This window comes from Gavialis gangeticus, unplaced genomic scaffold, assembly GCF_001723915.1.
Source record: "Gavialis gangeticus isolate Ggan-Ray unplaced genomic scaffold, GavGan_comp1, whole genome shotgun sequence".
NCBI lineage: Eukaryota > Metazoa > Chordata > Crocodylia > Gavialidae > Gavialis > Gavialis gangeticus.
This window is the reverse complement of record NW_017729006.1, coordinates 42,213,534-42,223,246: the sequence shown is the minus strand read 5'-3', so window position 1 is coordinate 42,223,246 and position 9,713 is coordinate 42,213,534. Positions and strand designations below refer to the sequence as shown.

General features: G+C 42.3%; 1 protein-coding gene across 5 annotated transcripts in view; it reads left to right on the top strand.

Moving 5' to 3' along the window:
• Positions 1 to 9,713, top strand: part of TNS3 (tensin 3) — a 364,194-nt gene that overhangs the window by 204,211 nt on the left and 150,270 nt on the right. The gene's annotated exons all lie outside the window — the stretch shown is intronic.

Sequence of the window (9,713 nt, the reverse complement as noted above, 5' to 3'; positions counted from 1 at the left end):
ACGTCAACTATTAGAATTAAAAATACACCACCCTTCTTTTTCCTTAGATCATCTTTTTAACATTTCTAGAACAAACAGATTTCAAAATTGTGAATAGCATTGCATCCTGGTTCTGCTTTAAAAACAACGAATTATTTACTTTAATGCTATACTACACAACCAAAACTCTACACCATATGCATGCATCTATCTATTTTAGTTCAAGAGCAAAAAATAGGCGAGACAACTGGGAAATGCCTATGCCTAGCCATTAGACATGGCTGCAGTTAAGTTGCATGTATAGTGGGGGGTGTTGAAAGCAAAAAAATGTGTTTCTATGTGGTGGAGAATGGTGAAGTACTATAGAGAAGGCAAACATTTGGTTGCATGTTTCAGGGGGCAACTGAGGCTTTAGCTGTGGGGCTTTCTGGCTTCTATAAGGTTGTGCTGGTAGAAAGTTTCTGTGTATAGCATTCACTGGTAGGTTTTGGTTTTTTGAGGGGGTTTTTCTTCTTATTTTTGCATACGCTTTTTGTCTACCATATGTTATAAACCAGGGGTGGGCAAAATACAGCCTGCAGGCCAAATCTGTCCTGCCAAGCCATTCTATCTGGCCCACTGGGGCCCTAAAAAATTTAGTAAATTAATATTTATCTGCCCCTTGCTGCCTGTCAAAAATGACAAGGCACCAGGGGCGGTAGGACCCAGGGGGAGCTGGCAGCAGGAAACAAGAGCAACGCCTCCCCAGCCCCCAACCAGAAGCCTCTGGCTAGCAGAGGCTTCTGGCCTGGGACCCTGGGACTGTTCTCCAGCTCCCTCTGCCAGAGAGGGAAATTCAAATAAGAAAGTTTGGGGAAGGGGGGGAGGCAGACTTTACATCAAAGAAATAGTTTTATGCTTTCCTTCTCAAATACACTTTCATATCATTAAACACATCCAGAAGTCATTCGGTATTTTACTTATAGGTCTATTGTACTTTCAGCACCTTTGCCAACTTTAAGCCGTCTAGAATCAGTGTATCCATTTGTTTTGGGGAGGGAGGATGTGGTTAATTTTTTTTTTTTTTTTTTTTACACTTTTATTTATGAATATCACCATTGCTAGGCCTTGGTCTTGTAATTATCTTTGATAGGGTCAAAATAAAAGGTGAATAATCTAAGTATATGTCCAGACTGCATCTCTCCCTGAGCAGACACTCAGTCATTTCTACCCTGACTCCTTTACTTGGAAGATGCCCTTTGTAAATTTCTACATACATTTCTAGTAGCCACAAGATACCTGCAAAGCCAACACCTCAAAAAACCACCTCCAGGAAAGCCAACATCAATGAATTGGGATTGTTTTGGAGCAAGAATACGTTACTCCCACTCCTCAAACTTACAGATCTGGGGACTTTGAGATCAGCTGGATGTTGATGGTAGTTGCTAAAGAATGCAAGGGCCCAGCCTCAATCAAAATCAACATCTTATTTTGAGGAAGGAATTCAAGTATAGTCCATGGAGCCCATACATTCTGACCTTGTCAAGAGGTCCTGTGAATGGTCTACAAGTGTTCAAGTGGATCAAGCAGTCCAGGAAATAGAGCATCTTGAAGTATTCCACTTGAGATAGAACAAGGCAAGGAAGTACCCTTCTGACATTAAGATTAACAAAAATTATGCATAGTTTAATATAGAACCATTGCATACTGGATTTATCTTGTGTGTGACCTAAACTTTTTTTTCATTCACTTGTCTTATTTAAAAAAACAGATTTAAAGAAATCAAAGGCTTTGCTTTTATTTTATTGAACAAACAAACAGAACAAAGGTTAAACAGTTAAGTGCTGTCTCAAAAACAGAAGACCTTTGCATGGGGAAGTCAGACTTCAAAGCTGAGAAGTCTAATTCCAAGGCTTCTCTTTAGGCTTCAGAGAGAAGTCATCAAGTTCTCATCCCTCAGTGTTGAATACCTGCTCAGACATTCCTTAACAGCTACTTTTGCCTTTGCTGACAAGATTTTGAAAATGTTTTTTGGAACAGTTCATCATGCAAAAGTAGGATTTACTATGTGATAATGTTTTAATTGGCCTGGGGAAGAATTTTAAAATTTCCATTGCATGTTAAAATGCTTTTTACGTACCTGAGTATCAAAAAATGCCAGTTAGGGGCAGATAATAATTATGTTACCCCTGCAGGATGGATGCATAAGTGTGTGCATATATGGACTGAGCAAAGACAGTGAGGCTGTGCACTGGCCTCTTGTGTATGCAGCTACATACCTGTGTCAAATCTGGATGCATACTTGAATTTAAGTCCTGAAAATATAGGCAGCCACAAATCCATGATTAGCGGGTTTTAGAGTTTGGAGGAGGAGGATGCTCTCATATTTTAACCTTAATAGGTGAGCAGCTAGAGTACTTACCCAGGAAGCTGAAGACTGGGTTCTACGCCTCTCTTGCCCAGAATGGGCTTGAAGCTGCATCTCTCTGACTTCCCATCTCTGTGCTCTAACCACCATACCATTACTGAGTTAAGCATTACTGAGAGCTTCCTACATACCCACCCAGTGGATAGCCCTATTGTGCATGCTCAGTCTACATGCGTAGGCTTATTTAGCTGAGTACAAAGCAAGGAGCAAAAACGTGCAAGCAGACAGCTTGAAAGATGTATTTTAGACCTGCAAATAGAATTCCACTCTTGGTCCTTAACATTAATCTCTTCTCTCCCACCCCCACCCCCATCTGACAAAATTGTCATCTAGAGATGCTGTCTTTTCACATAGGCAGGCAAGGTTCTTTGGTTAGAAGTGTTATCTTTTATTAGACCAACTGAGTAGTTGGAAAAAGGTTCTTAGTAAGCTTTTGGGCACAGTCACCCTTTGTCAGGCATAGGGAGTCTCTGCTGTTCTGAGATTCCAGGGCTAGGGACAGACATTACATATACACAGGTTTAAGTGATCAGAAGCTGGTTTAAACCTGTAATAGAAAAGATGTTCAGTGCACATAAACCCATTTGAAAATGGCTGAAACCGGTTTAAAAGAAACCTAGTTGAATGTAGTATCAGACTTAACTGATTTGGGTCAAACTGGTTTATGCAACTTCTGCCCCAGACCCCTTGCTGATTTAAGATAAACCAGACACCCCCAGCCTCCCAGCATGCTCCTGGGCTGGGTGGGGATCTCTGCTCCACAGGTGGGCTGGCCCCTCCCCTCTGCTCCCTGGCTGCAGCTCCCACAAGACTGCCGACTGCTCACCCCCCCACACACACACTCCCTGCTAAGCAGGAAATTCTCTATCCCCTCTGCCTTGCAGAGAGGTGTCTGTGTATTAGCTAGCAGATCACATGCTGGCTAAGGTCTGTGCTGAATCAACGAATCAACAGGCAGAATCAACAAATAGCTGGTAGTGTCCCTCTGTTTTCTTAATTGGGTGATAAACACTATTATCAGTTCCCCGCTGGGCTAATCTGAGCTCCTGCCCAGCCTGGCCATGCCCCCCTCAGCTCCATGCTGTGGAAGGAAGGGAGGGCTGCTCTAGCGCTCCCCGGATTCTATCCTGAGGCACTGCAGGCATGTGCCTGCATTTCTGGAATGTCTGTCGGGTTAGAAAATGGATTTAGCTTAGCCAGGTTAGACTAACCTGCAAAGACGGAATCAATTCAGGCTCAGGCTTTTTGAATGGCTGTCCCTAGCCCAATGAATGAGAGAAGCTAAAAGTGTGGTAGGATGTCAGTGAAAATGTAAATTGGTTGAGATAAGCAAGACAAAAGGTAAAGCAGAGGGGGAAGAGAGCAGGGGGGAGAAAGGTGAGAGGGAGATAACAGTGATAAAATACAAGGTGGAAAAGAGGCTGTCTGTGAAAAAGGGAGTAGTTGGAGATCAGGAAAGTAGGAATGAGAAAAGCTAAAAATGTGTCTTTTCACATAGGTTTTCATGTGAGACCAGATATTGCAGATCATTACTTACTGCTTTAAAATGGGTGTTCGATTGGAAATCTAAAAAACAGAGGCTGAGTTTGTTGGTTTGAGACTGCTAATGGGATTGCAGCTCTTGGCCACTAACTTAAATTCAGTCTGCCTGGGAAGTAACTGAAAGGAGTTATCTGGTAGCTTTTCTTCTAACAACATGAAATAAACTGTCCACCTTCACACACTTCCATGTAAGCATGTATCTGCATTACAGCCTTAACTGGCTGGCTGAAAGGCCAAAGATTTAATAAGCAGTGAGACGTAAAGAACTGTTCTTTAGATCTTCACGGTTTTAATTTAATTTTTATTTCCCCAGTGTTTTATAGGGCTAAAGCTAATTTCAGTAAAAATTGATGAAAGGGCTGTCCTTGAGTTTAGTCCCTAGAAAATGAAGTGAGAATGTTTTGATTGTAAAAAATGCATGGTTACCTCATACTTTTCCAACTAGAAATAAACATTTGAACCTTAAACAAGTCTGTGATTGAATGTTTATGGCATATAGGTGTTGAATGTCAGAATCTGTTGGATGTCAGAATGAAAGCTCAGGTTGTCCCCCTTCTCTCTTTCATTTATCTAGTTTTTATATTTTTATCCAATTCCTGTCTAAATCATCGGAAATAAGACTAGATGGTTTTATTTAGGAAAAAATTCTTTAAAAGTTGAAACCTTTGGGCACTGATGGACCTGGAGGAAAAAAAGATGCTTTACTGAAAGTAGTAATGCATTACTTTGACCCAGCTCCACAATGTATGTATAGATCAGGTACTTCAGTGGAGCTTTTTGGTGCTTTTAACTAAAGCTGATTCAATCAGCTGTTAAATAAAAGCGCCAAAAAGCCCCGCTAAAGTGCTCAATGTATACAGATGTTGGGAAAGCCAGTTGCAACTAACATTCACCCTGTCCTAGGCATGCACTGGGCTTGGCTCAGAAGTCTGCCAAATTTAAAGTGCCGTGCCATTTTTTCCCCACGTCTACAAAAAGCCTTTAACTGATTTTTTATCATTCCTTTCGTTTTCAAGGTCTGGGTCTGCTAGAGTTGCTCATGTTATGAAGGATGTTATTGAAATTAGTGGCAGACAAGGTTAAATCTGGGTAAATCTGGTATCTTTTATTAGAGCAACTCAAATAGTAGGAAAAATTCATCTTGGCAAGCATTTGGTGCATTGGAGATGTATTACATTTCTGGAGGCGTAGGTGTAAGATCCAGGAATGCTGATGGTTCTGTTGTGGGGTGTAGTAATTGTGGGGGGGGAGATGTGTTGGCAGGTTTTACATTTCTTGTCATAGCATGGTCTGGATCCATTCGGTGTGTTTTGGGCTGTAGGAAGTTTGCTTCTGGTGATGAGGGTAGCGAGGTTCGGTGCTTGTTTGAAGGCTAGGATAGATGGTTCTGGGAAGATCTCTTTAAGAACTGGGTCTCCTAGCCCGGGTTGTAATTGTCTGAGGATTTTCCGTAGTAGGTCCAAGAAGAGGGTGATATGTCATAACCAGTGTTGTATGATTCGTGGGGGTTTTCCTTCTGTACTGCAGCAATTCTTCACGTGGTATCTAGGTGGCTCTTCCAAACATGCGTTCTATCTCTCTGCAGGAGTGTTGAAATCAGTAGTATTGAAATCGATAGGAATAGGTCTCTCAGTCAGTTTAATGCAGGTGAAAGACGAAGGAATAGCAGCCCTGAGGATTAAATTCTTCTGATCAGTCAGCCCAGGCAATGCCAGTGAAGCTTCTGTAAGTTAACAGCAGCATGCCTTGTTCCTGAACTGCAAGCAGAAGATTCAGTGCGTCGGATTAGGCATAGTTATCCTTGGACCACACCACCAAGTGTGCCTGTTGTGACTGAGGTTCTTGTGGCATGACTAAGCAGCAGCTCCTTTAATCTTGCAGGTTCCCCCACCTTTCCCTTCCTGTTGCTAATTGGCTGAGGGACCCTGGTGGCCCTGTTTCTTGTTGCTGACCGGCCAGGAGGCAAAAACAACGCCATATTTAAAACCATGGCTTTCACCTCCTAGCCAATCAGGAGCAAACAGCAGGGCCTCTCCACCATTTGGCAGGGTGGGGTGCATGGAGGAACCTAAAAAATGAAAGGAGCTGCCACGCAGCCCACTTCTACCATAAACTGGGTAGATCCCTAGACGTGACCTGTCTGTTGGTGTCTGGGATATGAGGAATTCATTTCACATTGGTCACAAAACCACCATCAATGTGATGAATAACAGGTTGGGAAAGCTACGGAGGAATGCTGGTCCAGTGTGTAGGGCACTAGTCTGAAATGTGGAAGATGTGGGTAAGGCACCATTCCACCACAGGCTTCTTGTGTAGGCTTAATCTCTCTCATCTTGTCTATACCATGGCAGTTGCACTGGGGGGCTTGAGCACACCCCATCCACCCTGCCTGCTCAGGCCTTCTGATGTGCTCCAGGGGCAGCAAGCTTCTGGCTCTGGAGTGATTGGGCAGGGGCTGAACTGTGTGGGCTCTCCAGTACTGGGAGAGGCCACCCCCATTTCATACTCAGGCTCCCTCTTTGTTTCAGAAGACTGACCCTGTGGGCCTGTTGCAATGAAAAATGCGTGAAAGGTTTAAGGTGCTGTGATGCTATTGTAATTTCATAGATTTCATAGACATTAGGGCTGGAAGGGACCTCGAAAGATCAAGTCCAGCCCCCTGCCCCAGGGTCAGGAAGTCAGCTAGGGTCAAAGGATCCCAGCAAGATAAGCATCCAAACATTTCTTGAATGAGTCCAGAGTAGGTGCCTGCACCACTTCTGGAGGGAGTCTCTTCCAGGCCTTGGGGGCTCAGACAGTAAAAAAATGGTTTCTTATGTCCAGCCTAAAATGGTCTTGGAGGAGTTTATGACCATTGGTTCTTGTTTTCCCTTTGGGCGCTCTGGTGAACAGACGTTCTCCCAGATCCTGATGCACACCCCTTATTTACTTATTTGTACCATAGAAGGACTGGAGATAGAGAGAGCTTGCACTGCAGTGACCATTGCCATTTTTGTTCTGTATTTTAAATTCTAATATGAAAATGGCATTTGAAGCATTCTAAGTGGTAAGTGAAGATCTTTTTTTTTTCCCTACCCATGTGCTGATGCAATATGCTTTGGTTTTTTGCTAATATTATTTGCTCTTGAATAGGAATAACTTGATTCTGAGAGAAGAGCCTTATATAAATGGTTCCAAACTGTGAGATGGTACATGCATGGGGCTTTTAACAAAGTCCTCTTGAAAAGAGGGTTCCTCCCTCATGCTCTCATCTTTTCAAGGGCACTTCTGGATAGCTACATAGAATTAAAAAGCCTGCATGCAAACAGTCTGAAGGAAAAGCTTATGTGATTTATCTATGTATTTAGATATATATGCCTATAGCATTTGTATCACTAGCAGAAGAGATTTGTACACCTAAAATTTCTTTGTTCAAATACAGACTTTTCAAACCCTCAAAGCTCTTAAAATAGTAAACCCAGGAATGTATCCCAAACAACAAAACATTCAATTGGAGAGACAACTGCAAACAAAAGGAACAACCAGTTCTCCCGAGAGACCCCCAGCCACCCACAACTCAACTGCCTGGGAAAATAAACAAGTTTTTTAGTTCAACAAAAATTTGGACTCTTGTGGACTGGAGGTAGGAAAAGAGGCGCAGTACATTTAAAGCTGGAGAAACAGAAAATGCCCTCTCTAACTCTGTGCCTTTTAAAACAGGTGATAGGCTGCTGAGTTTTCCTCCCTGCACAGTATCAGACAAAGGGAAGTGTAACTTTGTCAGATAGGCAGGTCTCTCACAGCACAGAGCTTACGAGTTCAAACCCAGCCATTCAAATTAAAGTCTGTTGTTTTCATTCTCCTATTAAGATGCCTTTGGCATGTTTATTGAATGTAAGATATTTTCTTTGTGTTTGTGTAGTAAATGGTGGATGTTGTTAACTTTCTGAGAAAGTAGCTGAATTAATTTATGGAACAACCGTCTGAATAGAATTTGCCTCACTTTAAATAGGCTAACTCCTTACTGGGTTTTATCTCCATAATGACTGGTAATGGAGACATGTATACTATTGTGGGAAATCTGTCTCTAGGGTTATTGACTTTATTGTCCTTCTTTACTGTATATCTCTACCCTCTCTTTTTCCAAAGACTTGCTGGAAGTACTCAACTACCTAGCCAGGAAAAGCTGCATTGAGGTTGTATCTTAAGGGAGGGGAGAGGAGCATTTTATTTTAAATTGAAACCAGCCTTAAAATAGTAATACTTCTCTGGTTCATTGTCAGCTGGTAAGTTAATAGCATATAGCAAAGCTCTGGATTTGATGTATATTAAGAAAGCCTTGCAGAATCGTGTTTTCCTAGGGCAAGTGAGAAATATTCCAAGACATCCAGCATCAAATAGATTTAGGATCAGACTTAGGATCTGCAGATCCTAAGACTTCATTTCAAATAAAAAGGCTCTGGCTCTGGCTCCCTTCCTAGACTTAACAGATGAATCTGGAGGAGAAGGAGGGGAGAAAAGACAACTGATTCATTTTATACTGGAGAGAACTGGTAAGTCAGTGGCCCCTGAGTCAGACTGAATGGAAGGATGAATCATGCAGTATGTTGTTACTGAACAGACATGAGGGTGAATGGGATTGGGACAGCCTGTGTGTGCTTGAGTAAGAGGGTTGAATAGTAAGTGGGTGGTGAGGTGGTCTAGCTACCTACTGTGTGTGCGTGTACGTGTGTGTGCACTTGCATGTGTGTGTGCACATGTGTGTGCATCCAGGACCGTGAAAGAATGCACAGTGGAGGTATGAGTTATCCAGACACAATCTGTATCTCTTTGCCTTCTCAAAGTTCACTCTTATGGTACTAGATTGATTGACAGGTATACTCTCTCTCATTTATTTATCCCTGGCTGACAATATGCACTCACGCTCATTTATTTATCCCTAGTTAGTTTTTCTCATGAAAAATTCTTCTTGCCTCCTTGTTCACTACCTCAGCCTGACCAGATTAAAGCAGTGACATGCTTACCTCCCCTTAACCGAAGAAAATTCCTTAAGAGAGCACTATATTAAAATCTCCTTTTGTTTTAGCCCTCTCTTTGGAACATAACTGCATAAAAAATATTGAACATTCCATAGGCAGGTTGAGACAGATTTTCAGTTAGGTGCATGCAGGTTCATTCAGACCTTTGCATGCCTCTAACTACAAATGTAAATATGCTCTATGAAGATAACGTAGATGTTTGTATGAACAAGATCAGTCATAACTACATGCAGATAGCATAGTTCTTACAACTGCTGGAAGCTAAAACATTTAGAATTAATTCCTTAGCTCACATAGTAAAAGCTTAAGCTATAGGCCTTGGCTCCCTGGCAACTATGGGGTCTTTGTTATGATAATTTAGTGCTAAATGGCACCCCAGGTGCTATTAAATTCAGGTGTTAAAATTAACTTGTCTAAAGTGCACTGTTTTAGTGTGCATCAGTGGTTCTTAACTACATTTGGGTTGCAAATCCCTTTTTCATTTTATTGTATTACTCTCTATCCCCATAATTCCATTTTTTGTACAAAAGAAAGGAGCTCCTTATATCACTTCAACCACACCATGCCTGCCTTGGCTTTTCTTCTTTTCATCTCCTCTAGAACAGGGGTGTCATACTTGCCTGAGGTCCTGAGCCAGATTTGGATTCTGATGCTCCTTATGGGCTGGATCCAAACTGGGACAGGGGTGGCTGCTATAGGCACTATGGCAGTATTGGCAAGGAGTCCAGAGGCAGCAAGGGGCCTCGTAGCAACAGTGGCAAGGGGTC